The sequence below is a fragment of the Triticum dicoccoides genome, chromosome 7B (genome assembly GCF_002162155.2).
Source record: "Triticum dicoccoides isolate Atlit2015 ecotype Zavitan chromosome 7B, WEW_v2.0, whole genome shotgun sequence".
Classification (NCBI taxonomy): Eukaryota; Viridiplantae; Streptophyta; class Magnoliopsida; order Poales; family Poaceae; genus Triticum; species Triticum dicoccoides.
In genome coordinates, this window is record NC_041393.1 from 254,143,022 (window position 1) to 254,149,513 (window position 6,492).

The window sequence follows — 6,492 nt, forward strand, 5'->3', positions numbered from 1 at the left end:
TCCTTGCAAAGGTGCAGCCACACGAGATCTCCAATGTTGAATATCATGGGTTGCTTGTTGACTTTGAGCTTGGTCACTAGTCGTTGTACTTGGCACTCGATGGTCTGCCTTGTATCCTCATGCATCTTCTTGATGTAGCTTGCTCGTGCACTCGCGTCGAGGTTGGTGCGCTCTTGTAGAGGAAGAGGTAGAATGTCCAATGGGGACAACGGGTTGAAGCCGTAGACGACCTCGAAGGGGGACTTGCCGGTAGTCGAATGTCTTGCATGGTTGTAGGCGTACTCGGCAATGGGTTGACACGCCTCCCACTCCTTGATGTTCTTCTTGATTAACACGCAAAGTAGAGTGGAGAGCGTACGGTTCGTCACCTCCGTTTGGCCGTCGGTTTGAGGATGGTACGCGGATGAGAACAAGAGCTTGATTCCAAGCTTGGTGCATAGCGTCTTCCAAAAGTAACTCAAGAACTTGACGTCGCAGTCGGAGACGATTGTCTTTGGTACTCCATGGATTTGCAAGATTTCCCTACAAAAGAGATTGGAGACATGTGAAGCATCGTCTATCTTGTTGCAAGGAATGAAATGTGCCATCTTAGAAAATCAGTCCACAACAACAAACACGGAATCCTTGCCATTTTGAGTTCTAGGCAAACCAAGTACAAAATCCATGCTAATGTCTTCCCAAGGTTGATAAGGAATAGGAAGAGGCATGTAAAGACAATGGGATTGAGCTTTAGACTTAGCTTTGTGACATGTAGAGCATCGGTTGGTGAAGCGTGAGACGTCGCGGAACATCTTGGGCTAAAAGTAGTTCTTGGAGAGCGTGGCAAATGTCTTGTCGCGTCCAAAGTGTCCCATGAGTCCGCCTCCATGAGCCTCTTGCAAAAGGAGCAAACGAAGAGAATACTCGGGAATGCAAAGTTTGTTAGCTCTCATAAGATAATCATCCTTGATGTAATATCGTTCCCAAGATGTATGCATCAAACACTTGGCATAAGGAGTAGCAAAGGAAGGATCATTCACATACAAGTCTTTTATGTGCTCAAAGCCAATAACATTCAACTCAAGTTTAGTGACAAGCGTGCATATGCGTGAAAGTACATCCGCAACTATGTTTTCCTTACCCTTAATGTACTTGATCACATAGGGAAAAGATTCAATAAATTCAGTCCATTTGGCATGACGCTTGTTCAACTTAGTTTGACCTCTTAAGTACTTAAGCGTTTCATGATCGGTATGGATGACAAATTCACGAGGTCTAAGATAATGTTCCCAAACATGTAGCACACGCACTAAAGCATACAATTCTTTGTCATAGATGGGACAGTTAAGTTGAGCACCGGAGAGTTTTTCACTAAAATATGCAATGGCTCGTTTTTTGCATCAAAACTCTGCCAATTCCGATACCACTTGCATCGCAATGAACCTCAAAAGTTTTGTCAAAGTTGGTAAAAGCGAGAATCGGAGCATGAGTAAGTAAAGACTTGAGCTCATCAAAAGCGGTAGATTGCAAAGATCCCCAAACAAAAGGAGCATTCTTCTTACTCAAGGCATGCAAAGGGGCGGCAATAGTCCTAAAATCTTTCACAAAGCGACGATAAAAACCCGCAAGGCCAAGAAAGCTACGCACTTGTTGCAAATTGGTGGGTTGGGGCCAAGTTTTAATTGCCTCAATTTTAGATTCATCAACACGAACACCCTGGGAAGAGACAACGAAACCCAAGAAAACAAGCTTGTCAACACCAAACGTGCACTTTTTGATGTTGGCATAAAGACGTTCCTTGTGAAGCGTTTGCAAAACAGCCCTAACATGCTTTAGATGCTCTTTCATGGATTTGCTAAACACAAGAATGTCATCAAAGTGAACCACAACAAACACTCCAATATAAGGACGAAGCACAAAATGCATAAGACGCATGAAAGTTCCGGGAGCTTCCGATAAACCCATAGGCATAACCAACCACTCGTACAAGCCAAATTTGGTTTTGAAAGCGGTTTTCCGTTCATCACCTTCTTGTATGTGGATTTGATAATAGCCACTTTTAAGATCAATTTTTGAGAAAATGGTGGCACCGCTAAGTTCATCAAGTATATCATCTAAGCGAGGAATGGGATGCCTATAACGAACGGTAATAGCATTGATGGGTCTACAATCCGAGCACATGTGAAAACTACCATCTTGCTTGGGCACAAGTATAATGGGAATGGCACAAGGGCTTAAGCTTTCACGTACATGTCCGTTGTCGATTAGTTGTTGTACTTGTCGTTGGATCTCCTTAGTTTCTTCGGGGTTGACGCGGTATGGAGCTTTGTTTGGTAGAGGTGCTCTAGGGATGAGGTCGATTTGGTGCTCAATGCCTCATAGAGGAGGTAATCCCGGAGGTAGCTCATCGGGGAAAACATCTTGGAATTCCTGCAAAAGAGAAGATAACACTAAAGGTAGATCGTGAGAGGTGTTAGTTTTTGGTTCCCCATCCTTGCACACAAGAGAAAAGTGCATAACACTCAATGGGTTCTCACACACTTCTCTCATCTCACTTTTGGTGGCAAATAGGACTAAGTGTTTCTTGTCTCTCATCATGGAGGCATTCGGTTTTGGCTTGTGGCTCCCACTCTCTTTTGGGTGGATCACTTTCTCACTCTTCTCTCCACGATGGGTGGCTTGCTTGTCGGCTATCACTTAACTAGGAGACATAGGTCATAGCACATATTCCTTCCCTTTCATCTTGAAGCTATAGTGATTGGTACGCCCGTTGTGGATGACGCCGCGGTCGAATTTCCATGGTCGACCAAGAAGGAGGCGGCAAATGGACATCGGGACGACATCACACTCCAAAGTGTCCTCATATGCGCCAATTTTGAAGGAGACTTGGACCATATGCTCAACTCATATAGTGTCGGAATCGCTTAGCCATTGGACCTTGTATGGATGCGGGTGCTTCATCTTGACCAATTGTATCTTGGAGCATAGTTCTTCACTTGCCAAGTTGTGACAACTACCTCCATCGATGATGATCTTGACGGACCTTCCATTGATGCTGGCCTTTGCGTGGAAGATGTGGCATCATTGGTCTTCTTCTTGTTGATGTTGAAGAGTCAAGACTTTGGAGACAATGAGAGCGGGGCTCGAATCCTCATCACAAAAGACTTGATCATCTTCATCCTTGTTCACGCGCCGGTGCATGGCCACTTGCTCAAGGGCTTCCATTTCCTCTTCACTCATGGTCATAGGTTCCATCATCATTGAGGATCATGGTGCGCTTGTTGGTACATTGGAAAGACTTGTGGCCTCGGCCGCCGCAAGTGAAACACTTGAAGGAGCTTGTCTTGACGGTCTCATCGATCGGAGTAGATGATGAAGCGTGCGGCTTGAAGTTGCTTGTAGTAGGAGGAAGACAACTTGATCTTGTCGAAGTTTTCTTGTAACTTGACTTGTCGTCGTTGCTTGTAGATGGCTTGGTTGGGGTAGAAGTTGGAGGAGTCATTGAAGCTTGGGTGTTGGAGAAGCCATAGGTCTTGGATGAGAACTTGGCATACTTGATGTCATCTTGTACTTGATGTTCCGCCTTGGTAGCTTGATGGATGAGCTCAATGAGGTTGGAGTAGGGTTGGAAGTCGGCAATCTTCTTGATGGGATGATTGAGGCCATTCAAGAAGCGTGCCATAGTTTGCTCATCATCTTCAGTGACATTGGCTCATATCATGGCTATCTCCATTTCCTTGTAGTATTCTTCAACTCTTTTGTTCCTTGCTTGAGGAGTTGGAGCTTCTTGAAGAGATCGCGGTTGTAGTAGGTGGGCACAAAACGTGCTCACATGACATCTTTCATTTGAGCCCAAGTGGTGATTGGAGGTTCACCTCTTGCTTCTCGGTGCTAAAGGACTTGTTCCCACCATATGAGCACATAGTCTTGGAACTCAAGTGATGCCATAGCGATCTTCTTCTCTTCCTCATAGTTGTGCAAATGAAAGATTTTGTTAACCTTCAATGCCCATGATAGGTACTCTTCGGGATCATTGCTTCCATTGAACTTGGGTATTGTGAATTTTAGCTTGCCATAGTGTTGCTCTTCATTGTGTTGTTGTCGAGGGTGATGATGACGCCCTTGACGTGGAGGATAATCAACCTCATGTTGCACTTGGCGTGGAGAAAGTCCATGATCAACTTGCTCTTGGCGTGGAGGAAGTCCATTATCATCTTGCTCTTGTTGAACTTGAGGTTGAGGAGGAACTTGTCAGGCTTGTGGAGGAGCTTGAGGAACTTGAGGTTACACTCGCGGTTGGTAGTTCTGCTCTTGGATTTCTTCTCAAAGTGCTTCATCTTGATTGCGCCGATCTCGATTGTGGTTGGCGATGGCTCGACTTGATTCTTGAAGGGCACGTTGCGCCTCAAGAGCTTGTGCTTCACGTTGTTGTTGTTGAAGACATTGAGCCTCGGCGTCTTGTTCCTCTTGATGTAGACGCACTCATTCTTCCTCTTGGCGACATTGACGTTGTCATTCTTGAGCTTGTGCAAAAGCAACTTGACGTGGTTGAGGATGTAGTACTTGCTCGTCGACTTGCTCTTGTGAATGCTTGTCGTGTAGAGGATTGCGAGATGCATGACGGTCTTGACGCGCAGCTCATTGAAGAGTGTTCGATGTCGGTGTACTTGAGCTGGAGAAGGTGTCGTCGGAGTGTCGACTTGAGTGGCTCCGTCTTGAGTATGAAGAAGCTGAAGGAGGGCAGTTCACCAACAAGGCGCGGATCTCGTCCATTCTTGCATCGTTCTCTTGCTTATGAGCATCGAGCTTGTTGTCGAAGTAGTCTCCTGTACATTGCTCGGAGAGTCGCAAGTAGGTGGCGAGGTTGTCGATGCGGTCGGTCATCGCTTGTTGCTCTTGATGCAACGCTCGTTGTGCACCAAAGAGGTGGCTCTTGGTGACGAATGATGACATGTCGTCGTCTTGCTCGATGAAGAGTGGGTAGGTAGAAGTACTTGGCCTATCCATCATCCCAAGCAAAAATGTGAGTGGTAGAAGGAGAAGAACTTATACCAAATGTTCCTTGACCGATGTTGGATATGAATCAAGATCACTCAAATGCGGACAATGAAATAGCACAATTGGTACCAATTCTTGTTGGTTCTCGCACCTACACAAGTAAAAGCTTGTGGTGGAGCTTGGTTAGGATGGTAGCACAAAATTTGATGCAATTGTAAGTGAGCTTCAATAATGTTGGAAAAGATTCACAAATTTGCAAATGCAACAAGTAGACCAAGCAAGTACTGGTACACGGAAACACACGCGCAAATAGATAAGTGGGATTGTGCAAACAAAAAATGAGCCAAAATGTGGAATCCACGAAAATGCTCTTTTTGCACAATACAAGAGAGACGCTAGCACGATTGCACAATAGGCGGATACGTAACTTGTGCACAACCTACTAGGCAAAAATGCAATGACCTCTATCCCAAGTATGCTAGATGTATGGTATTTCGGTGATATGATCCAAGATGGTCGGATATGACAATCTTAATGTAGTATGATGCTATGGTTCTTGCTTATAAGCTCTTTGCTTATCTTTCCCTCTTTGCTTAAAAACTTGGTTGGCTCTTTCACTTTTGAGCTCTTTTCTCATGCAAAACTTCATGAACCAAGATAGCAATTGTGTATGTGATGACAACTTTGTGACACAAAAGAGGATGCCAAGATATGCACCACTATGGTATGGTATGTATGCTATGGAGTATGATCACTAATGTGCACAAGTCACATTGCCGGCAATACTCAATGGCTAGTCTCGATGGGTAAGCAACGCAAAAGTAAGGCTATATGGTTATCAATGGAATTGCAACGTGTGACAAAGATGTCGTCAAGGTTACCATCCTTGGCGATGATGAGTCCTTTGCGAAGATGAGCGGTGGTGATGATGATGTCGAACCATACCTATATAGCTGAAACACAATAGGACACGGGAACCACAACTCAAAATCTCAAAGACCAAAACGTGTCAAAATCGTCATAGGAGCTATTGGCACTACAAAAAAAAGACACATCCGTGACATTTTGGGCCGAACGAATTTTTTTTCTGTCATACATATGACACTTCTATGACAATAATTGTGACAAAACCCGGTATCATCATAGATGTGGTGGGCTCCTACTTCTATGACAAAAAATCATGACAGAAAATGGGCTTTTCGTCCTGGGCGGGCCGGAGACGCAGCTGCATGACATTCTTTTGGCCGTCCATGACGGAAAAAACCATGGTAGAAGCGAGGGGGAGGAAAATTTCGGGGAGTTTCCAGTTACGGTGGGAGGTCGGGGCGGAGCAATGCACGTTTCTCTAACTGAAGCCGAGCGAGGCGTTGGGCTCTAACTGAACCCGAGCGATTGCACTGCAGGCTACGCGTTACTGAACCCGAGCGACCGATCGATGGCTGTTAACTGAACCCGATGGAGCGATTCCTTCGCTACTGCTGCTAACTGAAGCCGGTCGATTGGATGAACAGTGAG